At 39.7% G+C, this 26955-nt stretch overlaps 1 pseudogene; it reads left to right on the forward strand.

The window, feature by feature from the left end:
- The first annotated feature begins 1799 nt into the window (after positions 1-1799).
- On the forward strand, positions 1800-26704 carry LOC141512078 (stromal cell-derived factor 2 pseudogene; annotated as a pseudogene).
- Positions 26705-26955: the final 251 nt, after the last annotated feature.

Below are 26955 nucleotides of genomic sequence, written 5' to 3' on the forward strand. Positions count from 1 at the left end.
TCACTCCCAGCTTAAACTATGAATTATGTAATCTGATTCTATGCTTTATTGATGAATGACTGGCATTAATTTGGGTAAGGTGAGCAATAGAATGCAAAAATACTGCTTTACAATTTTGATTGTAACAATCCTGGAAAGTAGGTGCTATTATCTTCATTTTATAATTGAGAAAACTGGGACAAATGGGTTCAGTGATTTGCCCAGGATGTCAGTTTGTAAGTATCTTAAATCTGGTTTTGAATGCAAGTCCTATTAGCTAAGCCCAGCATTTTATCTCCTATGCGGGTTTAGCTGCCTGAAGGATAATGAAAAAACCTATTGGAAAATCAGATATGTAGGGACGAAATCATTTTAAGAAGCCATTCTGAGTTGAGACAAAAACGTTTTAAGTATTTTGAAGAAAATTACTTTTATCAAGTAAAGACCACAAAAGCGAGCCCAGTGGAAGGGGGAAGTGAGATTCGGTTAATGCTATGTCAGGATAAAGGTTTCATTAAGAAGACATTAAAGGGGAGGCTAGGTGGCATAGTGGATAAAGCACCTGCCCTGGAGTTAGGAGTACCTGGGCTCAAATCCAGTCTTCAGGCACTTAATAATTACCTAGCTGTGTGGCCTTAGGCAAGCCACTTAACCCCATTTGCCTTGCAAAAACCTTAAAAAAAAATAAGCTTTTTTTAGAATTGCATATTTTCAAATTTACCCCTCTCCTCAGTCTTTAATTAGGAAACAACACGCTCAGAGAAAGAGAATCTCTTGAAGGAAAGGCTCCCAGACCCACGCTTGAGGAGCTGAACAGTAAAGTGAATTAAAGTATCTAGGCACTCAGGCACGAGCCATTTCACTAGATCTATGTTATCCATGGAACAGTTGGATCTTATAGAATTCTGAGATTTAGCCAAGTCCATGGAAAACAGATACACATGCTCCAGCTGCTGGACTTGCCAGAAGATTTGTAGGTTGTAGCGTTTTAATTGCTATTTATATCACATTTTTCCCATGGAACCCGTTAAAACATTCAGAACACAGTTTGGTGAATGCCAAACCAAATAGTCTCACCAAATGGATTTTTGAGATTTATCTAAAATCCCAATTTTGAAACAAGAATTCCTCCATTCCACTATTTTCCATTAGCTATTGAACAGGACACATTGGTCCCACTGTTCTATGAAGCCTACCACACTCACCTTTGGTCAGTACTGCAGGGCATTCTAGTATTCCCCAATCTGCTCCCCTGAAGCTTATATCTACAGTGCAAGCTAGTAGCCTTTATCCTAGGCTACTATTGGAGTCAGGAGCTTCCAGTGGTCTGTAAGATGACCAGATCCTACTGCCACACAGAACTTGAGCCTTTAGCAACTGGTGTTCCTACAGAGCTGCTGGCCCCTACTATCCTTCACAGAAACCCCTTGAAGTTTGGGGATGAACTGGGCAGAACAGCTAGCTGACCAATAGTGGCTAATTGCCAAGATCTCTTAAGAATTCATCAAAATAAAGAATAAGCACCTCTGGGTAAATAGAAGGAAAAAAAATTCACAACTGCCCCAGGGTGGACCATCTCAGGTCTTGAAGTGGAATGCTTTCCTTCTGAAAGGTGTTAACAGAATGAGACAGTTAACTCAGGAAGCAGTAACCTTTCTCTTGCAGTGCAGGTGAAATTTATTCCAAATGTCTGCTTCATGCCTACATTGTCTCTTCTGGCAGTGTCCTTTGGTGCAGGTGGCAGAGCCAATGAATACAATTGTAGTTAGTCTGTGTTAGGAAGGTGATTATAGCCCATAGTTGGCATATCAAGTTCCATGATGAGTCGAGGCTATCTCAAAGAGGTACCTGTAATCAGGTACCATTCCCAGTAACATGGCCCAAAGTGGTACTTTCTAGGGTAAATCCTCCATCCTGGTTTTTCCTGATCCCAAATCCTAAGGTCAACCACAAAAGGATGAAATAAAGGTTGGAAAATTGCAAAAAGAATGGGAAAGGGGGGAGAGGAAGCTAGAGGAACAAATGGAAAAAGTCTGAAGGGTAAAACTGGAAGTGGATTGGGAGTTTGGGAAGAGAAGTAGGGATAAAGAAGATAAAATTTAGAGGGTTCTCTTTTACCTGGGGTAGGCAATGTTTCTGAAAGTCAAATGAGATAACTTGGTTCAGAATCTCCTTGCTTCCGCACTGTATACTAGAGACCGGTACTTGGAAAATGCTTGGACAATGGCAGTCAGGAACCACTTTTACCTGAACCACATTGTTTTAGCCTAAGGACTTCAGGAAACAAACCTGGAAGAGGGGACAAAGGAAACCCAAGAATCTAGGGTCTCTAGAGGACCAGGAAACTTCTGGTTCTGCTTCTGCTCAACCTGTGCTGCAGTTGGATTCAAGGCCCTAGGGAGGCCCCAGCTCCAGAAATGTAATTCGCTCACCCATGGTGTATTGAATGATGCATTCAAATATCTCCAGTTCTGTTTCACTCCACTAAGAGTCCAATGATACCCCTACCTTCCTCTGCCAGCACTGCTCTTTGACTTCAGTGGCTTGGTGTCCATGATGGGGTTCAAAGGTGGGCACTTTTTCTGTAGCATGTCTAGTAGGGTAGCAGACGGTAGAACATCCTCCCATCCAGGGCTTAACAACAGAAAGTGGGTGGTAGTTTTTTAGTCTGTTGTCAGGGAAGAGAAACCACAGTCTTTAATAATAGTTAGCCCTTATATAGTACTTTTTTTTTTTTTGGAAGGGCTTAGGACCCAGACATAAACCTGGCACAGTGTATGAACATTGGGCTTGGAATTTGGAAGACATCTTCCAGAGTTCAAATTTGATCTCGGATACTTACTAGCTATGTGACTGTGGGCAAGTCATTTACCCCTGTTTTTGCTTCAGTTTCTCAGTAAAATGAGCTGGAAAAAGAAAGAGCAAACTGCTCCATTCTCTTTGCCAAGAAAACCCCAAATAGGATCATGAAGAGTCTAGACACGACTGAAAACGAACAACTTAAAGCACCTTTAGTTTTTTTTAATTTTTATTATTTTAGGGTTTTTTGTTTTTTTTTGGTAAGGCAACCGGGGTTAAGTGGCTTGCCCAAGGCCACACAGCTAGGTAAATTATTAAGTGTCTGAGACCAGATTTGAACCCAGGTACTCCTGACTCCAGGGCCAGTGCTCTATCCACTACACCACCTAGCAGCCCCTTACCTTTAGTTTTCTAAAGCACTTTGTAACTGTTAACTCATTTTATCCTCACAATAACTTTGAGGTAGGGACTATTATTATTCTCATCATATAGATGAGGAAACTGAAGCAGGTGATTAAATGACTTGCCCAGAATCATACAGCTAGGAATGTCTGAAGTAGGATTGGAATTCGGGTCTTCCTGACTCCAGGCCCATCCATCTCCTTCCTTGCTCCTTTGCTGTTCTTTCACTTGGGTTGGACATGGGGTTTTAAAATTTCTTTTTATTTAAGGCAATGGGGTTAAGTGACTTGCCCAAGGTCACACAGCTAGACAATTATTAAGTGTCTGAGGCTGGATTTGAACCTGGGTCCTCTTGACTTCAGGGCTAGTTCTCTCTTCACTTTGCCCCCTAACTGCCCAGTTGGACGTGTTTTGATGGGTTCATTATATGACTAGATTCGTGCCTCATTGTTCCTAAACTCTTAGAAATCCTACTCCCAGGACCTCATAACTATTATAAAATAATGCACAGACTTAAATTTAAAGAACAATAATTAAATCAAATCAAATCTTATTCCTTATTCCTAGTCTTAATGTCTGCATTGACCTGGTCCTTCCCTCCAGCCCCCACTATCACCACTGAAGGCTTTCCTCAGGGAGATACTATTTTCATCACTGACATCACCAGCCAGCCCCACCTTATCTATCTGAGCTTGACTCCCATCTAGTAGCTCCAGGACAAACCTTGGACCTTCCAGGAAGACTGGAGAGAAAGGATATTTAGATTTCCTCTTTTCCTATGTATACCCACTCCCTTACTCCCAAGTTTGAGAATTTTACTCTTCATAAGGCACCACCATAGGGGAAGCTGAGATAGTCCTATAGGTGGGGACCAGAGGGTAGACAAAGTCAGTGGCAGGATGCTGTAGAAATATTGTGCTTGAAGTTAGGAGATTCTGCAAGGACAAGTGAGCAAATCTCAGTTTCATAAACTATAAAATAGGGTAATCAAAGCCCCTGTTCTCTACTTGTATAACCATCACCCAATTTTAGGACACAGTGGATGGCGCAGCGGATAGAGTACAGGCCCTGATGTCAGGAGGACCTGAATTCGAATGTGACCTCAACACTTAAACTAGCTGTGTGACCTTGGCCAAGTCACTTAACCCTGACTGCCTGGCATCCAGGGTCATTTCCAGTTGTCCTGATCTACATCCGGCCACTAGATCCAGATAGCTCTAGAGGAGAAAGTGAGGCTGATGACTTAGCACAGCCCCCTCAGTCAAATCCAACTCATGTGTTTGTCTGGAATATTGCAGTAACCTTCTAATTGGTCTCCTTGTCTCAAGTCTTCCCCACCTCCAGTTCACCTACTCAACTGTCCTAGTGAGTTACCTAAAGCACAGGTGAGATCATGTCACTCCCTCAATAAATTCCAGGGGCTCCCCATTATGATTAACATAAAACAAACATGCTTGATGTTTATTGGACACATTGCTTGCAATTGATCCAGTCTCTTCAAAAACATGACAAAGATTTTTGGAGGACAGTAGGAGTGGAGAATGGAGAATTTCCTCTGCAATCATCCCCCTCACCCTTCCCAAGGTACTTCCAAATCTGTTTGGCATTTAAAGCTATTTAAAGCCAACCTGGGGGTGGCTAGGTGGTGCAGTGGATAAAGCACCAGCCTTGGAGTCAGGAGTACCTGGTTCAAATCTGGTCTCAGACACTTAATAATTACCTTGCTGTGTGGCCTTGGGCAAGCCACTTAACCCCATATGACTTGCAAAAAAAAAAAACCCAACCTAAAAAAAAGCATTTTAAAGCCAACCTGGCCCCACATTACTCCCCTTTACTTACCCTGTAGTCTGGCTAAACTGGGATTGTTCCTTTTCCTTACCCACAACAATACCTTTGCACTAACTGTCCCTTTCCTCACCTCCTTATCTTAGAATATCTAATTTTTTTTCAAGACTCAACTCAGATGTCACCTACATGAAACTGCCTGACTCAACTGCTACTGCTTTTCTAAAACCTTATGGAAAGGTTTTATTTTGTTTATACTTATATAATACCCTTTCTGAAGTCACCTCCCCAACTCCCACTCATGTTGGTAAACTGGTTTCTCAGTTGTCGGCCACCATTCTCTTGATTCCAAGGCTTGCCCACAAGCCCCCACCAGTGTGCTTCACATTAACTTTAGCCAGTCAGTAGATATCTAGATTTTAGAAAGGATATTCAGGTTTTCTTTTACCCTCTGTATCCCTGAAAAGCTCACCCTTTACTCAGTTGAGTTGCTTATCTTCTGTGAAGCTAATCCATTTTCCCCCCAGGTAACTTATACCTTTCTTTAATGCTCATCCTCTTCTGGTGGCTTAGGTTACTTCGTGATCAGTGATTCTTTCCCATAACTTTTGCTAACCACAGCAATACTTAAACATTATTGTCCCCCCAAAAATCGATATTTAGTAAGATGGTATAATAGTTGGTACAAAAATATTTACCCTTTATCAGGAGTGTACTTTCCTCTTCTTTATATAAAGTCCCTTTATATAAAGTCCACTTAAAGTGGAAAGGGATACTTTGCAAGTCCTTTCACTGGAGACATTTTTCTGCCTTTGTAGAATTCTGATACAATTTCTTTTAGGTATAGCTTTCTGCTAGGTTCTAAAGATCTGATGCCTTCCTAGAGGCATCTAGCAGCTCCAGGACAAAACTTGGACCTTCCAGGAGAAAAAGGACATTTAGGGCAGCTAGGTGGCACAGTGGATAGAGCACCAGCCCTGGAGTCAGGAGTAGCTGAGTTCAAATCTGACCTCAGACACTCTATAATTACCTAGCTGTGTGGCCTTGGACAAGCCACTTAACCCCATTTGCCTTACCAAAAAAAAAAAACCTGAAAAAAAAAAGAAGGGATATTTAGGTTTCCTTTTCCCCTCTGTACACCTACTGCCCTTACTCCCAAATCTGAGAGATTCATAAGGTACCACCATGGAGGAAGCTGAGATACTCCTAGCTAGCATTGAACCTTGGATTCAAATTCATCCTCAGATATTTACTGTGTGACCTTAGGGAAATCACTTAAATTTGTTTGCCTCAGTTTCCTCATCTGTAAACTAAGGATGACAATAGAACTTATCTCCCAGGGTTGTTGTGCAGATACTCTTTGTAAAGTACTTTGTACTTACATTGCAAACTTTAAAGCATTATATAAACTTTAGCAGTAGTGGTAGTAGTGGTGGTGGTAGTAGTGGTGGTAGTAGTGGTGGTGGTGACGAGGATGTTGATGATGATAACAGTTTTTATTTAATGAAGCTACTTCTTCCCCTAGATGACCATCTTTCTGTGTCCTCTCTGTGGATGTTTATTTTTGTCCTTGATTTTTCCTTTGAATGGATTGCCTTCTATTGATTGGTTCAGTTTCTTCAGTAATACTATTGATGGCTTTAATTTAGTTATTTGTTTGTTTATTTTTTGGGGGGGAGGGAGGAGGTTGGAGTGTAACATTCCCTCTGGGATTAACTTCCCTTTCTTCCCACTAGTACTGGTACCTTTTCAAGGGACTCCCAAGCTTTTAGTCATCCACAACATTCTCATCTGAACCTCAGCACACTCACTGACTGGCCCATGACTTCATTGCTGAATTAATTTCTCCTTCCACTGCCCCAGCTTCGAAACCTCAGTGCTATCCTTAATTCTCACTACCTCTCCCTCCAAAATACAATCTTTTTTCTAAGCTTTATTGATAATCACCTTCTCAACTTCTTTGAAATATGGGTTCTTCTGCTCTGCAACTACTAACCCCTATCACTTTACATTTTAGCATTGTGATAGCCACTGGTGGATCTGCTTGCCTCAAATCTCTCCCCACTCCATTCTGCTGTAAGTGATTTTCTTAAAGCATAGGTCTATTCTCCCCCATCTTGGTAAACTCCAGAGATGCCCTATCACCTTCAGGATAATACAAAATCCTCTCTTTGGCATCCAAAGTCCTTCATAACCTAATCCCTTTCCCCACCTTTGTAGTCTAATGCCAAACACTCCAATTCTTTTGTTAATTAATTAAATCAATTTATTAAGTGTCTGAGACTGATTTGAACTCAAGTACTCCTGACTCCAGGGCCGGTGCTTTATCCACTGCGCCACCTAGCTGCCTCCTTTTTTAGTTTAGGTTTTTTTTTTTTTTTTGGCAAGGCAATGGGGTTAAGTGGCTTGCCCAAAGCCACACAGTGTCTGAGACTGAATTTGAACTCAGGTCCTCCTGACTCCACTGCGCCACCTAGCCGCCCCAGGATCACTTTTTAATAGAGATCTTATGATGCCCAGGGGAGCGGGGAGAGGTGTTAAGAGGCAGGAGGTACTTTGCTGGCTTTAGATATATTCTGACTAAATTAACTCTTGTCCTGAAAGCTTCAGGACTGCAAACACACTGCAGAGTAACAAAAGGATTTCTGACTCACAGGCACCCTTTAGAATTTACTTGTGGCTGCTTCTGAATCTATACTGCCCTAATTATTATCAAAGATGATTAATCCTCTTTTTGCACCTTGACAAATTCAAATCTGGAGAACCACTTAATAAGTAGTTATGCTTGTTTGTATTAGGAAATGGGGAAGACACCCAAGGACGATGTTTTGAATTTCAAAAGTTTATACTGGGACCATACCCTAATCAATCAACAAAGTAAACTAGGTGTTCTGGAGTTGGAAGGGAGTTGAGAATCCTTGGAATCTACTCCCTCCTTTTACAGGTGAGAAAACTGAGGTTAAGGGACTTGCCCAAGGTCATAAAGCTAGTATTGGAAGCCAGATTTTCCTGACTCCAATTTTCACTCATTACCCTATGCCAAACGCACAAACATATATATGTTGTCTGCTCTCTTGGAGGCAACAAATAAAGTGAATGGGGGAGGGTGGGGAACTTCTTGGTGGCACACCTATCCTAGAGTCAGGAGGACCTGAGTTCAAAAAAAGCCTCAGACACTTTATGGTTATGAACTGTGTGACCTTGGGCAAGTCACTTAACCCAGATTGCCTCATCAAAAAAATCAAACTAAACAAAAAAAGAAATAAAAACACAATAAATAAATACAATATACTAAAATAAAATAAAACAAATATAAATATAAATAAATAAAGTGAATGGAACAGGTCTTGTCCTTGCATGGTAGAAGCTTAAATGTGCTCCCACATAAGATCTGGCTCTCAGCCCATCCAAAGACCCCAGCCCCTCAGACAGCTAGCAACATCCTTGTTTTGCCCTGAAGCTTAAGTACTCATCCCCTTACTCTCCAGCACGGAGGAGAGGGGAGAGGGAGGGCATTTCAGAAGGGAAGAGTCCTATACTATGTTATAAACAGAGCATGAGGGAAATAAGGAAGAGCTCTTTCTACTAAAGTTCTTACAACCTGCAAAACCCTTGTGTGAATCTAGGTGGTAAGCCTACCCACCTTTAGTAGCTTGGGGTGGGGTATGCCAGTCATCACAATACAGTCAAAATAACCTCTTTAATTTAAATTATTCCCATTAAAAAAAAAACCTCTTTTCATCTATGCCAATTTTCAGTGTGAAATGTAAACTAAGAGTTATTCAAATCTGCTTTTCTCTAACTCTGAGTGATTTTCATGAGGGGAAGGGTCTGTCTAAAAAGTCTATTTCTTATGATGCCAAGTTAATGGCCTAAGGTTCTAGAAACTATGGTTTCTAAAAAGAGGTCAGGTTTAGTGTGACAGCCAGGTGGGACAGTGGATAGAAAGTAGGGCCTGGAGTCAAGAAGACCTGGGTTCAAATACAGCTTCAGACACTAGCTGTGTGACCCTCAGCAAATCACTTAATCCTGTTTGCCTCAGTTTCCCTATCTATAAAATGAATTGGAAAAAGAAATTGCAACCCACAGTCACAGTATCTTTGCCAAGAAAGTCCTCCCCCCAAAACGTCACAAAGAGTTGGACATGGGGCAGCTAAGTGGTATAGTGGATAAAGCACTGGCCTTGGAGTCAGGAGTACCTGGGTTCAAATCTGGTCTCAGACACTTAATAATTACCTAGATGTGTGGCCTTGGGCAAGCCACTTAACCCCATTTGCCTTGCAAAAAAAACCTAAAAAAAAAAGAGTTGGACATGAATGAAGATGACTGTTTCACCTTTGACATCAGATACTACACCCTCCCCTTAGAAAAAATCCATAGAATTTGAGGGAAAGCAGTAATCACAAAATGTTACAGGCAAAAAAAAAAAGTTGTTGGGGCAGCTAGGTGGTGTAGTGGATAAAGCACCAGCCTTGGAGTCAGGAGTACCTGGGTTCAAATCCGGTCTCAGACACTTAATAATTACCTAGCTGTGTGGCCTTGGGCAAGCCACTTAACCCCATTGCCTTGCAAATAAAAAACCTAAAAAACAAAAGTTGTTATAGGATCACAGAAACATAATTCTAGGCTTAGAAAGAACCTCAGATTTTAGTTCCAATCTTTTTATTTTACAAATGGGGAAACTGAGACTCAGAATGGTAAAGTGGCATCCTCAGAACTAAGCAGACAATGAATGGCAGAACTAGGATCCTTAGTGATCATTTTGTCTAATTCCATTCTCATTTTGTAGAAGAAGAAATCAGGACTAGGGGAAGAAAGGTCACTTGCTCAAAGTCACACAGCAGAGTCAAGATAAAAAATCATATGTCTAGACCCTTAAATTAAGACCCCTTTTCAAACACTACTAGGGTCAGTGGACCTGAGAGAACAGAAACTTCCACAAAAATCCTTAATATAACTGTTGAAGAAATTAGGAGGAAGCTCAAAGATTAAAATAAGTCTCTTTCCCCTGCCAAAGTTACTTAACAATGAGGTCAATAGTTAAAAAATATTTAAAGCCTTCTGTCCAAGTGAAATCAAAGAACAAGGATCTATGTACATCCAGAAACAAGAAAGAGAAAGATAAGCTGTCCTCATAGTCAATCTCTAGGATACTGGAACTGGATGCAAAAGATAAAAAAAAAAACATGGGTTGCATATGTACCACAATGTTTTCATCAGAAGGAAAAGACAAAAGTCCAACAATTAAGATGAGACTGTTCGGAAGTTTAGAAAAAGAAAAGTTGGAGATAGGTTTCTCGAGCTCCATCCAGTGGTAGCCAGAGGAGGTAGTGACTTTTCTGGGAGATGAGTTTTAGAGGGCACAATCACACCTTGTCAGACTCCAACCATGGATGACTGCTGCCATTTGCCACCACATCATCTTTCATTTTTGCTAGTTTGCAAGGAGTCAGGTGAAATCTCAGAGTTATTTTAATTAATAGTCGTTTGGAATCTGTTTTCATGTGGTTCTTTATAATTTTCAATTCTTGGGTGGCTAGGTGGCATAGTGGATAAAGCACCGGCCTGGGAGTCAGGAGAACCTGTGTTCAAATCCGGTCTCAGACACTTAATAATTACCTAGCTGTGTGGCCTTGGGCAAGCCACTTAACCCCATTTGCCTTGTAAAAAAAAATTTCAATTCTTTTGAAAAAAAATATATAAGGTGACTGTTTTACTATTGGAGTTGTCCATATTTCCCAATGTACTCCCCTTTCCTTCCTCCCTCAGAGGGTCATCCTTTTATTTTTTCAATTTATTTATTTATTTTTTTTAGGATTTTGCAGGGCAAATGGGGTTAAGTGGCTTGCCCAAGGCCACACACCTAAGTAATTATTAAGTGTCTGAAGCCGGATTTGAACTCAGGTATTCCTGACTCCAGGGCCAGTGTTCAAATCCACACCACCTAGCCGCCCCAGGGTCATCCTTTTAAATAAAGAACTAAAAAGAAAAATTTATCAAAACTAATCAGACTCTGCAATATATTAAGTTTCACAGTTTCCTTCCTTTGCAAAGAAGGGAGGGACATGAATGGAGAATAGTTCTTACACACTCATTTTTCAGATGAGCAAACTGAAGGCAGGATTGGGGAAGTGATTTTTGCAAGTTGAATGATTTAGGTCCAAGAAGCAGCTCCATGAATTAAACCAACTAGAGAACCTCTATTGGAATTGGGGGTTGACTATATTAGTCACATCTAACTTGGGAGACAGCAGGTAGGTTGCTCCCGGGTGGTTGGAACACCATCTAGGGGCCAAAGGCTATAATTACACACTCGCTAAGCTACTTACCTGAATTAATTTTCCCTCTGAGGCAGAATTTCCAAGAAGTCTAATGACATCATTAGGTTATGTCTTGATTTGCACATGAACTGGATTTAAGTGAAGCAGAATTGCACAAAATGGTCAGCCTCACTCTCTTCCAGAGTCATCAAAGTGCAGTGTCAAGACAAAAGTCTGCTGGCTATGGCCAGTAGATGACTTAGCACCTGGAAGGCACTTAATAAATTTCTGTTGATTGATCATTGTCCATATTCCATTAACCCCAGGGACTAACTTTTTATTATGGGAGATCATTGGACCAGGGAAGGGGCAGAGTTGAAAAGATCTGAAAACATTCTTCAAGAAATCTCTAGGGAGCCAAGATGGTGACAAGAACGGATCCTGTCTTAGGCGCTATCTCATAAATCTTTGAAACTAAGGACTCTAGCTAAATTTTCGAGAGACAGAACCCACAGAGGGACCCAGTGAGGCAGTTCTCTTACTCAAGGTAACCTGGAAAAGAGCAGAAAGGCTCTGCTCCCCTGGGTTGGAGGGGCAGCCTGCCAGAGGGGTTGCCCGCTAGAGCAAAGGAACTTCAGCCTCCTGGAGGCAGCCCCAGGGCACTGGGAGCCTTGGCTCACAGCAACTGGGGAGTTTCCTGGCCTATGCCCCGAGGAGGAATTAGGCAAAGGTGGGGGTGGGGACCTCTGCCAGAGCAAGCACATGGAGCCCAGCCCTCAGGGCAAACACAGAGCAGCATGGCCAAAGCAATCCAGATCCAGGAAACAGAAGCAGTCAGAGCCAGTAAGCAGGAGCCCCCAGGGCATGAGCCCATTGAACCTAGGGAGGGGAGTGAGGAGAGTCTGCAGAGCTCTGCCCCTGGAACAGGACTCTGGGGTTCTGACCACATTCAGATCCTGATTGCAGTCTAGGCCCCCCCATAAAACAGCAGGGGCCCCCTTCACCTCAGCCCTGTGGCAGAGGGGGACGCATATGGTCATTCACAGACCAGGAGGGAGGACAGAGCCTCACACATTGAGGCCCTTGTGGGAGTGTCTCAAAAGCTCAGGAAGCACCCCCCAAATAGGCTTAGGCTGGGAAAATGAGCAAGCAGAGAAAAAAGAGGAACACCATTGAGAAATACTTTGCCTGTGATCCCAAGAAGGATCAAAACACTCAGTCTGAAATTGAGGAAGTCCAAGCTCCTGCATCTAAAGACTCCAAGAAAAACAGAAATTGGGCTCAGTCTATGACAGAGCTCAGAAAAGACTTTGAAAATCAAATGAGGGAGTTAGAAGAAAAACTGGGAAAAGAAATGAGAGAGATGCAGGAAAAATATGAAAACGAACTCAGCAGCTTAGTCAACGAAATTCAGAAAAATGCTGAAGAAAATAGCATGCTAAAAACCAGCTTAGGTCAAATGGATAAAACAGTTCAAAAAGTTATTGAGGACAAGAATGCTTTAAAAAGTAGGCTGGGCCAGATGGAAAAAGATAAGAAAACTCTCTGAGGAAAACAAATCCTTCAGATAAAGAATAGAACTCGGGGAGATTGCTGAATTTATGAGAAATCAGGACTCAATACTTCAAAACCAAAAGAATGAAAAATTAGAAGAAAATGTGAAACATCTCACTGAAAAAACAACTGATATGGAAAACAGATTTAGGAAAGATAATTTAAAAATTATTGGAATACCTGAAAGTCATGATCAGGAAAAGAGCCTTGACATCATTTTCAAAGAATTACTACAGGAAAATTGCCCTGATATCCTAGAAGCAGAGGGCAAAAATAGAAATGAGAATCCACCGATCCCCCTGAGAAAGAGAGCCCAAAAAAACCAACCCCAGGAATATTATAGCCAAGTTCCAGAACTCCCAAGTCAAAGAGAAAATATTACAAGCAGCCAGAAGGACACAATTCAAATATCGTGGCACTGCAGTCAGGTTCACACAGGACTTAACAGCAACTACATTAAAAGTTCATAGGGCTTGGAATATAATATACAGGAAGGCAAAAGAGTTTGGAATGCAACCAAGAATCAACTACCCAGCAAAACTGAATGTCCTCTTCCAGGGAAAAAGATGGACTTTCAATGAACCAGGGGAATTTCAAATGTTCCTGTTGGAATGTTCTGCCAGAGCAGAACAGAAGGTTTGATCTTCAGATACAGGACTCAGGTGAAGCATAGAGATTGGAGGAGAAGGGGAAAATATGAGGGATTTAATGAGGATGAACTGCATGTATTCCTGTATAGAAAAATGACATTGATAATCCTCATATGAACCTTCTCAGTTAATAGAGCAGGTAGAAGGAGATTTTATAGTTGAAACACAGGAGAAAGCTGAATTTGAAGATAAAATATGGTGTAAAAATGGAGTCAATAGAAAAAAGGGAAATGTAATGGGAGAAAGAAAAAGGAGAGGGGGAATAGGCCAAGATATTTCATATAAGATTTTTCTTTATTCCAATGAGCTATTGCAATGATATGGAAGGGGGGAAGGGGGAAGACAAGGGGGAATGAGGAAATCTTCACTCTCATCAGAGGTGGCTAGGACAGGAAACAGCATATATACTCAATGGGGTATAGACATCTGGAGTAAGAAGGGGGGATGGGGGAAGGGGGGTATATGAGTGATGGAGGAGAGGATGGATCATTGGGGGAGAGTGGTCAGATATAACACATTTTCTTTTTTACTTCTTGCAAGGGGCTGGGATTGGATGGCCTGTCCAGGACCATAGGACCAGGTGGATACTGGGCCTAAGGGGTGGTATGGGGGCTCGGGACCTCTTGGTCCCAGGTCCAGGGATCTGTCATCTGCACCACTCAGATATGCTACAGCAGAGTCAGAATGAAAGGAGAGAGAAAATATAGTACATGGTACTGGAAAATAATGAAAGGAGGGAGTTGGGATCAGCAATGGCAATGGTGGAAAAATATGGAAGTAACTTTTGTGATGGACTTATCATAAAGAATGTGATCCACCCATGACAGAGTTGTTGGTGTTGGAACAAAGACTGAAGCACATATTTTTTATTATTATTATGTTGTGGGGGGGTGCAGGGCAAATGGGGCTGGGTGGCCTGCTTGGGGTACGCATAGCAGCGGGTGGGTGTCTGAGCCCGGATTTGGATCTGGGTGCTCCTGGCTCAAGGGCCAATGTTCTGTCTGCCAACCAGCCACCCCTACTATTATTGCTATTTTATTTTATTTTGGGTCTTTTTTTCCTTTTTTAGGTTTTTGCAGGGCAGTGGAATTGGGGTGGCTTGCATGTCACACGACTGAGTGATTGTTGTATGTACGGGGCTGGATGTGGGCTAGGATGCTCCTGGCTCCAGGGCTGGTGCTCCATCCATTGCGCCACCTGGCCATACCTACAATTATTACTATTATTTTTTTTAATTTTAATTTTTTTCTCTCCCCTTTATTGCTCAAGTGAGTCTATATTTTTTTGGGGGAGGGGGTATTTTGTTTGCTCTTAAACAAGAATATTTTATTAATGTATAAAAATTATTTGTACAAAATGAGAATAAATAAATATTAAATATAAGAAATCTCTGGACTACAGACAGAAGCTATCTTTTCCCTCAACTGTGCTTCTTACCTACTTCTACACCTCTTTAGTGTAGGTGCAGTTTAAGGGTAGCTAGGTGGTGCAGTGTATGGAGCAGCTTACTAATTGTGTGACCTTGGGCAAGTCAAATCCAGGGCCATTTCCAGTCTTCCTGATTCATATCTAATAAGAGAAAGTGATGCTGGTGACTTAGCACAGCATCCCCTCACTCAAATCCAATTCCTTTGCTTATCATGGCATCACCTTCCTGATATCCTAGTCTTGGTTACCTAAAACTCAGATGTAATCTTATCTCACCCCTATTCAGTAAACTCCAGTAGTTCTCTATTATCTTACAAATCAAATATGTCCTAGACTTCCGGCCAAGATGGCGGAGAGAAGACAGGTACAGTTCTAAAGTCTCCTGATCTCTTCCCCATCTATCACATGAAACAAACCTCTTAAAAGAAATTTGACCCACAAAACCCAGAAATAAAAGCCAAGAGAAAGAACATCTACCTCGGGATTTGCCTCCAGCAGGAGCTGTGGCTGAATTCGGGCGGGTGAGTCTGGGCCCAGAGGGAGGATCAGCCCCTATCAACCAGACTAGCAGCTGAATTGGAACCGGGAGTCTGAGGGCCTGAGAGCCAAACCTGCTGGATCAGAGGTGGGGCTGGACCACAGGGGCATGAGTCTGTGGGGGAGCAGAGGTGCTGGTGCTGGAGCTGTCCCCCTGGAGATCCCGGACAGGGCTGGGGGGGGAGAATCTGGAGCAGAGGAGCAGCAGACACCATCCCTGGGCTCCTCTGCTCTGAGTCCCATTACAACTCAGACTTCTCCCCTAACAAACAAATGCAAACTACTTCTGCCTCAGACCCAAGTGTGTGAGCAGAACTAGCCCAGCTGAGGAATGACCTCAGTCCAGGATAAAGCCCACCATTGATTGAAGGCAAAAGAATTCAATATCTCCAACTCCTCCCTTCAAGGAAAGGGAGAAGGCCTTAACCAAGGTCACAGACACTCCAGAGAAAGCAACCAGCACCTCCTACTGGCCAGCCAGAGAAACTGCACTCAGTGAGTAAAGCCTTTAGTGATCCCAAGCCCCTGTGAACCAGCCCCTCCAAAACTCAGGTCTTAGCAAAATGGAGAAGGGTCAGCGGAAAGGTGGATCCATAGAAAAATTCTTGGAAGGGAAAGACACTAACTCAGAGAGACCTGGAACCTCTGAGGAGAATACAATCTGGTCTTCAGCACAGAAAGACTTCCTTGAAGAAATAAGGAAGGAGTTTAAAAATCAACTAGAAAATTTGGGGGAGACAATTAATACCTTGCAACAAGAAAACAAATCTCTCAGATCTTCAAATGGTCAAATGCAAAAAGAAATTAATTCTCTCAAAACCTCAATTGGTCAAATGGAAAACTCTTTCAAAAGTAGAATTGACCAATTAGAAAAGGAGTTGCAAAAGGTTAATGAAGAAAACTCCTCCCCTAAAAAAAGAATGGAGTCTACAGAAACTAATGACTCCATGAGACAGCAAGAGTCAGTTAAACAAGATCAAAAAATAGAAAAAATAGAAGCAAATTTAAAATACCTTATCAACAAAACCACTGACCTCGAGAATAGATCAAGGAGGGGCAACCTGAAAATTATAGGACTTCCTGAAAACATTGAAGAGAAAAAAAAGCCTGGACTTAATATTACAGGATCTAGTGATGGAAAACTGCCCTGATCTCATGGAATCGGAGGGCAAAGTAGTTATTGAAGTAGTACATTGATCCCCACCAGAAAAAGATCCTAAAATGAAAACACCAAGGAATGTTGTGGCCAAACTGCAGAACTGTCAGATAAAAGAGAAAATCCTGCAAGCAGCCAGAAAGAAACAATTTAAATATCAAGGAGCCGCAGTAAGGATCCTGCAGGACCTGGCTACATCAACTTTAAGGGATCGAAGGGCCTGGAACGAGATATTTCGAAGAGCATGGGAGCTTGGAATGCAGCCAAGAATCTACTTTCCTGCGAAGCTGAGCCTTCTCTTCCAGGGAAAAAGATGGACATTTAACAAAATGGAAGAATTCCAAAAATTTCTGATGAAAAGACCAGAGCTAAACAGAAAATTTGGGCATCAAACAGGAGGTTCAAGAGACACATGAAAAGGTAAAAAAAAAAGGGGGCGAGGTAAAAGAAAAAAAATGCAATCCAGTAAGTTGAAACTGGCAATATCCCAGCATGGGGGTTAAAAAAAAAAAAAAGATTCTCATAAACCTTGAGAAATGTAACTCTAACAGAGAGAATACACCTAGCCAGAAATGATGGACATTCATGACCTATCCATGAGACTACTATCTAATGGGAGGTAACTGGCTTTAACCCCACTTGGGAGAAAGACTCTAATAACTCTCAGGAATTTTGACTCTATTTGATAGACTATACAGAACTAAAAGGGACAGACACTTAGAATTTTCTATGACTTAGATAGAATGATCTAAAAAAAACACTACTGCCCTAAAAAGGGGGACAGGAAAGAGATGGGAGGAGGGAGGGGATTGAATGGGGTAAATCTCATTACACTAAGAGGTACAAAAAACCTATGGTAATAGTGGGGAAGAAGGGAGCAGAGGAGAAATACCTGAATCTTCTTCTCATCAGACTTGGCTTAACATACACATACTCAGTTAGCTTATAAGACATCTAACCTTTCAAGTATTAAAAGGGGAAAAGGGGAGGGGGGACAGAGAAAGGGAAGGGGAGTGGGAGAAATAAGGGGAAATAACAAAAGGAAGGGAAAAGGGAAAAAGGGAAAGGGGAAAGAAAGGGGAGGGGGTGATATAGGAGGGCAAACACACTGAAGGGGGTGGTTTTCAGAAACGAAAGACTGGGGAATATGGATAAAAGGGGGGAAAGGGGGAAAAATACAAACAGAGGGAAGATAGCATGGAGGGCAATAAAGAATTAGTAATCATAACCTTGAATCTGAATGGGATGAACTCTCCCTTAAAATGTAAGCAAATAGCAGAGTGGACTAAAAACCAGAATCCTACAATATGCTGCTTACAAGAAACTCATTTGAGAAGAGATACATATAGAGTAAAGGTAAAAGGTTGGAGCAAAATATATTTTGCTTCAGCTGAAGTAAAAAAAAAGCAGGGGTAGCAATCCTTATCTCAGACAAAGCAGCAACAAAAATAGATAGCGTTAAAAGAGCTAAGGAAGGAAACTTTATCCTCCTAAAAGGTGCCATAGACAATAAAGTCATTTCAATATTGAATATATATGCACCCAGTGGGACAGAACCCAAATTCTTAGAGGAGAAGCCGAAAGAATTACAGGAAGACATAGACAGCAAAACTCTACTAGTGGGAGACCTCAACCTTCTGCTATCAGATCTAGATAAATTGAATCATAAAACAAACAAGAAAGAAATTAGGGAGGTAAATAGATTGTTAGAAAAATTAGATATGGTAGACTTATGGAGGAAACTGAATGGGGATACAAAGGAATATACCTTTTTCTCTGCAGTACATGGAACTTATACAAAAATTGACCATGTACTAGGACATAAAAACCTAATGATCAACTGCAGAAAGGCAGAAATAGTGAATACATCTTTCTCAGATCACAGTGCAATAAAGTCATATGCAATAACTGGGCCAAGGAGATATAGACCCAGAACAAATTGGAAACTGAATAACCTCATTTTAAAAAATGAGTGGACCAAAAAACAAATTATAGAAAGAATTAACCATTTTATCATAGATAATGATAATAATGAAACAACATACCAAAACCTATGGGATTCATTCAAAGCAACTACCAGGGGATATATTATAGCTCTAAATGCTTATATGAATAAATTGGAGAAAGAGAAAATCAATGAACTAAACATGCAACTAAAAAAATTAGAGAAAGAACAAATGAAAACTCCCCAATTAAATACCAAATTAGAAATTCTAAAAATTAAAGGAGAAATTAATAAAATTGAAAGCAAAAAAACTATTGAATTAATAAATAAAACCAAAAGTTGGTATTATGAAAAAAACCAATAAAATTGATAAACCTCTGGTCAATTTGATTAAAAAAAAGAAAGAAGAAAACCAAATTGCTAGTATCATAAATGAAAAAGCAGAACTCACCACCAATGAGGAGGAAATTAAAGTAATAATTCAAAATTATTTTGCCCAACTCTATGCCAATAAATTTGATAATCTAAGTGAAATGGATGAATATTTACAAAAATATAAGTTGCCCAGGTTAAATGAAGAAGTGATTAAATACCTAAACAACCCTATCTCAGAAAAAGAAATTCAACAAGCCATTACTGAATTCCCTAAAAAAAAATCTCCAGGGCCTGATGGATTCACAAGTGAATTCTACCAAACATTTAAGGAACAATTGGTTCCAATCCTATATAGACTCTTTGGAAAAATAGGGAAAGATGGAACTCTGCCTAACTCTTTCTATGAAACCAATATGGTACTGTTACCTAAACCAGGAAGAGTTAAAACAGAAAAAGAAAATTATAGACCTATCTCCCTGATGAATATAGATGCAAAAATCCTAAATAAAATCTTAGCAAAACGATTATTACAAGTCATCACTAGGATAATACATTGTGATCAAGTAGGATTTATTCCAGGAATGCAGGGTTGGTTCAGTATTAGGAAAACTGTTAGTATACTCAATTATATCAACAACAAACCTATCAGAAATGATATGATCATATCAATAGATACTGAAAAAGCTTTTGACAAAATACAGCATCCATTCCTATTAAAAACACTAGAGAGTGTAGGAATGAATGGACTGTTCCTTAAAATAATTAGCAGTATCTATTTGAAATCCTCAACAAGCATTATATTCAATGGGGAGAGGCTAGAGGCATTCCCAATAAGATCAGGGGTGAAACAAGGGTGCCCATTATCGCCACTACTATTCAATATTGTATTAGAAATGTTAGCATCATCAATTAGAGAAGAAAAAGAAATTAAAGGAATTAGAATTGGGAAGGAAGAGACAAAACTCTCACTCTTTGCAGATGACATGATGGTCTACCTAGAGAATCCCAAGAAATCATCTAAAAAACTACTGGAAACAATTAGCAATTTTAGCAAAGTTGCAGGTTATAAAATAAACCCTCATAAATCCTCAACTTTTCTATATATGTCTAGCAAGAAACAGCAGGAAGAGCTAGAAAGAGAAATCCCATTCAGAGTAACCTCAGACAATATAAAATATTTGGGAGTCTATTTGCCAAGACAGACTCAGAATCTTTTTGAAAACAATTATAAAACACTTCTCACACAAATTAAATTAGATTTAAATAACTGGGCAAATATCAACTGCTCATGGATAGGTAGAGCTAATATAATAAAAATGACAATTCTACCAAAACTAAACTATCTGTTTAGTGCCCTACCAATCAAAATTCCAAAAAATTACTTTAATGAGTTAGAAAAAATTGTAAGTAAATTCATATGGAGAAATAAAAAGTCAAGAATTTCCAGGAGCTTAATGAAAAAAAGTGCAAAAGAAGGTGGCTTAGCCCTACCAGATCTAAAATTATATTATAAAGCATCAGTCCTCAAAACTGTTTGGTATTGGCTAAGAAATAGAGTGGTGGACCAGTGGAATAGACTAGGTGTAAAAGCAGGAGATGATTATAGTAATCTGCTGTTTGATAAAGCCAAAGAGTCTGGCCATTGGGATAAAAACTCCCTCTTTGATAAAAATTGCTGGGAAAATTGGAAGTTAGTATAGAAGAAACTTAGATTAGACCAACAGCTCACACCCTTTACCAAGATAAGATCCAAATGGTTACAGGACATAGACATAAAAAACAATACTATAAGCAAATTAGAAGATCAAGGACTAGTCTACCTGTCAGATCTGTGGAAAGGGGAACAGTTTATGACTAAGGAAGAGTTGGAGAATATCATCAAAAGCCAATTAGATGATTTTGATTACATTAAATTAAAAAGCTTTTGCACAGATAAAACCAATGTAACCAAGATCAAAAGAATTGTAGTAAATTGGGAAACGATCTTTACAACTAATGATTCTGACAAAGGACTCATTTCTAAAATATACAGAGAACTGAGTCATATTTTTAAAACAAAAAGCCATTTCCCAATGGACAAATGGTCAAAGGATATGCAAAGGCAATTTACAGATAAGGAGATCAAAGTAATCCATAGCCATATGAAAAAATGCTCTAAATCATTAATTATTAGAGAAATGCAAATTAAAGCTTCGTTGAGGTACCACCTCACACCTCTCAGATTGGCCAGTATGACCAGGAAGGATAATGATCATTGTTGGAAGGGATGTGGGAAATCTGGGACACTATTACACTGTTGGTGGAGCTGTGAACTCATCCAACCCTTCTGGAGAGCTATTTGGAACTATGCCCAAAGGGCAACAAAAATGTGCATACCCTTTGACCCAGCAATACCACTACTGGGTCTATACCCTGAAGAGATGAGAAAAAAGGTTAAAAACATTACTTGTACAAAAATATTTATAGCAGCCCTGTTTGTGGTGGCAAAGAATTGGAAATCCAGTAAATGTCCTTCAATTGGGGAATGGCTTAGCAAACTGTGGTATATGTATGTCATGGAACACCATTGTTCTATTAGAAACCAGGAGGGACGGGATTTCAGGGAAACCTGGAGGGATTTGCATGAACTGATGCTGAGTGAGATGAGCAGAACCAGAAAAACACCGTACACCCTAACAGCAACATGGGAGTGATGTTCAAGCTTGAAGGACTTGCTCATTCCATCAGTGCAACAACTGGGAACAGTTTTGGGCTGTCTGCAAAGGAGAGTACCATCTGTATCCAGATAAGGAGCTGTGGAGTTTGAACAAAGTACAAGGACTATTCCCTTTAATTTAGAAAAAAACCAGATAGCTTATTGTCTGATCTTGTTACCTCTTAAACTTCTCTTTAAGGATATGATTGCTCTCTTATCACACCCAATTTGGATCAAGGTACACCATGGAAACAAAGTAAAGACTGACAGAGTGCATTCTGTGGGGTGGGGGAGCAAGATTGGGGGAAAAATGTAAAACTCAAATAATATCTTTAATAAAAATAAATTTAAATTAAAAAAATGTCCTAAAATCCTCATTCTAAGGGCATCTAAAAATTGCTGTTCAGTCATGTCTGACTCTTTGTGGAGCCCACTAGGGATTTTCTTAACAAAGGTACTGGAGTGATATGCCATTTCTTTCTCTAATTTATTTTACAGGTGAGGAAATTGAGGCAAACAAGTAAAATGACTTGTCCATGTTAACACAGTCCGTAAGTATCTGAAGTTGGATGTGAACTCACATCTCCCTGATCCCAGACTCAACTCTTTATTAAATGCACCATTTAGCTGTTGCAGTTGAGGGTGGGGGAGTAGGGAGGAGAAAGGTGACTTGATCAGAAAGTAAGGAGGGAAGTGAGGCATAACTGGAGATTTTCAGAAATAATAGTATGGGAGAGATAATCATTAATGGAGACAGCCAGGTCCCAGGGAAGGATAAGACCAGGAAGTAAAAGATAATCCAATTCCAATATGACTTTCTCATGTTATTTATTTATTTATTTTAATCATATTATTTTTTAAGAAAACTCTTAGGTTGAAATAGACCTTGCTTCAGGTCCTCTGCTATTTTCCCAGTAAGCTCTGAAGAAAATCTTTCCCCCATGATTGACCAGCAATGTAGGGTGGCTATACAGCTAAGGATACAGGAATATATTCTTTACCCCCATTTTGATCAAAGATGACAATATCTAATGTCAACTTTAGATCAACTAAAGAGATGTAGAAGAAAATGAGGGGCATATTGGAGAGAGAAATGACATCTCTTGGAGACCTAGGGTTGCTAGTAGAATGGGCAAGCAACATAATGGTCTCTGAGGGGGCATAAGGATGGACAATGAACTGACAGTCAAAGGGTCAAGTTACAGTGATCAAAAGGGGCAGACCCCTTTGATTAAACAACCCATACAATAAGAAGTACAAGAGGGAGAAAGTAAACAATAACATAAAATTCTGTTCCATTTCTTTTTCCTGGAGACATTTGATGTACTTATATATCTCTGGGTTCTGTCAAAGACCAGGCTGTTTCATTTAATTTTTAGGTTACTTGTATTTTCCTTTTTTTTTTTTTTTTTTTTTTTTAGGTTTTTGCAAGGCAATGGGGTTAAGTGGCTTGCCCAAGGCCACATAGCTAGGTAATTATTAAGTGTCTGAGACCAGATTTGAACCCAGGTACTGCTGACTCTAGGACTGGTGCTTTATCCACTGTGCCACCTAGCCGCCCCTTTCCTTTCTAATAAAAGAAATATCTCAACATAAATTTTATTAGGTCAAATTTATATTTCCACTATTAAAAGATGAAATTTGGAAATTATAATTTGTTTTGCCAATTGTTACAAAGAGAACTTAGTTCAAAAAGAAAATTTGAGAACCAAACCAGTTTATACAAACAAATTAAAAAAAACCACAAAATTTTATACTTGGCATAATTCATTTATTTTCCTTGTTTGGAGGATGCTGTTCCACTAACAAAATAATTTCCATAATACTAAGGATTCTACTTAAAAATTTTCCAAATTAACTTGAGTTTTTAGCATATATTTGATAGTCATTTTAGGACAGTGATTTTTAAATAAAGTGATTTATATTAATATATAATAATTAATTACATTAAGTGATTTATAAATAAAAGTTTTAACCTTTTTGCCCATTTTTTAAAAAATTAAAAACTCTTAGTTGAAAATGGATTTCTCTTTAAATTTTTTAAAAGAAAGACTTTATTTTAAATTTTACAATTTCCCCCCCAATCTTGCTTCCCTCTCCCCAACCCCCAGAGAAAGCAGTCTGTTAGTCTTTACATTGTTTCCATGGTATACATCGATCTTAGTTGATTGTGATGACAGAGAAATCATGTCCTTAAGAAAAAAAAAGTATAAGAGATAGCAAAATTACATAGTAAGATAACATTTTTTTTTTAAATTAAAGGTAATAGTCTTTGGTCTTTGTTCAAATTCCACAGTTCTTTTTCTGGAATCAGATAGTATTCTCCATCACAGATACCCCAAAATTGTGCTTGATTGTTGCATTAATGGAATGAGCAAGTCCATTAAGGTTGACCATCACCCCCATGTTGCTGTGTCCAGAGTTCTGGTTCTGCTCATCTTGCTCAGCATCAGTTCATGCAAATCCTTCCTGGCTTTCCTGAATTCCCATCTTTCATGATTTCTAATAGAACAATAGTGTTCTATGGCATACATATACCACAGTTTGTTAAGCCATTTCACAATTGATGGACATTGACTTAATTTCCAATTCTTTGCCCACAAACAGAGCTGCTATGAATATTTTTTGTACAAGTGATATTTTTACCCTTTTTTCATCATCTCTTCAGGGTACAGACCCAATAATGGTATTGCTGGATTAAAGGTTATGCACATTTTTGTTGCCCTTTGTGCATAATTCCAAATTGCTCTCCAGAAAGGTTGGATGAGTTCACAGCCCCATCAACAATGTATTAGTGTCCCAGATTTCCCACATCCCTTCCAACATCGATCACTGTCCTTTCTGGTCATATTGGTCAGTCTGAGAGGTGTGAGGTGGTACCTCAGAGATGCTTTAATTTGCATTTTTTTAATCAGTAATGATTTTTTTTTAGTTTTTTTGCAAGGCAAAAGGGGTTAAGTGGCTTGCCCAAAGCCACATAGCTAGGTAATTATTAAGTGTCTGAGACCGGATTTGAACCCAGGTACTGCTGACTCCAGGGCCGGTGCTTTATACACTAAGCCACCTAGCTGCCCCATAATCAGTAATGATTTAGAGCAATTTTTCATATGACTATGGATAGTTATGATTTCCTCATCTGCAAGTTGCCTTTGCATACCCTTTGATATTTTGTTAATTGAAGAATGGCTTGGTTTTTTTTTATAAATTTTATAAATTTTCATAACTTTTTTTATAAATTAGAAATGAATTCTTTGGAAACACTAGTTGTAAAAATTGTTTCCCAATTACTACATTTCCTTTTGATCTTGATTACAGTGATTTTGTTTGTGCAAAAGCTTTTTAATTTAATGTTATCAAAATTATCCAATTTGTTTTTAATGATATCCTCCATCACTGCCTTGGTCATAAACTGCTTTCCTTTCCATAGCTCCAACAGGTAACTATTCTTTATTCTCTTAGTTTGTTTATAATATTGTCTTTTATGTCTAAATCCTGTATCTATTTTGATCTAATCTTGTTATGGGTGTGAGATGTTGGCCTAATTCAAGTTTCTGCCAATACTAACTTCCAATTTTCCCAACAGTTTGCATTGAAGAGAGAGTTCTTATCCTAGACGCTGGACTCTGAGTTTATCAAACAACAGATTACTATAATCATTTCTGCTATCTCTTTTGCACCTAGTCTATTCCACTGATCCAGCATTCTACTTCTTAGCCAGTACCAGACTGGTTTTGATGACTGATGCCTTATAATTTTAGATCTGGTAAGGCTAAGCCACTTTCTTTTGTACTTTTTTTTTCATTAAATCCCTTGATATTCTTGATTTTTTGTTTCTCCTTATGAATTTACTTACAATTTTTTCTAGCTCATTAAAGTAATTTTTTGGAAGTTTGATTAGTAAGACACTAAATAAGCTGTTTAATTTAGGTAGAATTTTCATTTTTATTATATTAGCTCAGCCTATCCACGAGCAATTTATATTTGTCCAGTTATTTAAATCTGATTTTATTTGTGTGAAACGTGTTTTATAGTTGTTTTCATAGTTTCTGAGTCTGCCTTGGCAGGTAGACTCCCAAGTATTTTATATTGTTTGAAGTTACTTTGAATGGGATTTCTCTTTCTAGCTCTTGCTGCTGTATCTTGCTAGTAAGTAATATATAGAAATGCTGAGGATTTATGTGGGTTTATTTTATATCCTGAGGCTTTGCTAAAGCTACTAATTGTTTCTAGTAGTTTTTTAGATAATTTTTAAGGGTTCTTTATAATGTTCCATTTCTTACAATGGAAAGAAACTAGATTTATTTTTCACAGTTATACAGGTTTGAAATACTTATTGGAATTATATTTAAATAGTAATGTATAGGATATAGAAGAATTCTATGTATAGAGAGATATAGGACTATACATTTCTATTTGTGTATGTATATACACATATGTCAAAAATATATGAATACAGGGTGGGGCCCGGCTGCTGCTACTGGGCCTAGTCGGGCCTCCAATCTGCCCTTATCACCTGCAGCTCTGTCTTGAAGCTCCTCAACATCCAGCTGCACTTGCAGGACGGACACTACGGTCTGGCAGCAGGCAGCAGTCAGTTACAGGGATATTAGATGTGGATGACAGCAACAGTTACTGGAGGGTCTGAGGAAAGACCTCTGCAGTCTGTGAAAGAGGAACCCCTGTGAAGTGTGGCCAGGCCATATGACGCATGTCAATACTGGGCACAATCTTCACAGTCATCACTTCTCTTCACCCCCTCTGGCAACCAGGAAGTGAGTGCATTTGGGGGAGAGGGTGAAGGGGACTATCTGGATGTCTGGACAGTTCTCTGCAGAGGCTCACCCTGGGTGAGAGACGATGAGGTTCGGTTCAAACATGCTTCTACTGATGTGCTGCTGCTCTCTGTCACGGGAGAGTGGTATGGCCGACCCATCAGTGCCAAATAGAGGTGCATGGCATGGCCCAGCAGAGCCAAAACAACTATCGGAGAGCCATGGAAGGCATCTTTATGAAACCCAGTGAGCTGCTTCACACCGAAGCCCATCATGTTGAGCTGTGAGATCCCTTCAGCTCCTCTCCACCACACAGTGTTGGAGTTGCATCCGCTGCTTTCCACACTGCAGCAGCAGCAGCCTTATCATCCCCTGGGTGAGGATCCAGTGTGGGAAATTTTCAAGTTTTTAAGAGCAGCAGCTCCCTTCCTGACAATATGTATCTATCCTTATTCTGGATTTGGTTTCACCTTTTAAATGTGGGAGTTACTACCAGTTGTGGGACTGATCTTTTCATCCATTTAGAAGAAATGGAGGTGGAAGAAATCCTATCTCTTGAAGATAGAAATTCCCCTCATTTGGATGCTTTTGCATAATAATCCATTAATAGGTGGAGTA

This window comes from Macrotis lagotis, chromosome 2, assembly GCF_037893015.1.
Source record: "Macrotis lagotis isolate mMagLag1 chromosome 2, bilby.v1.9.chrom.fasta, whole genome shotgun sequence".
Taxonomy (NCBI): Eukaryota; Metazoa; Chordata; class Mammalia; order Peramelemorphia; family Peramelidae; genus Macrotis; species Macrotis lagotis.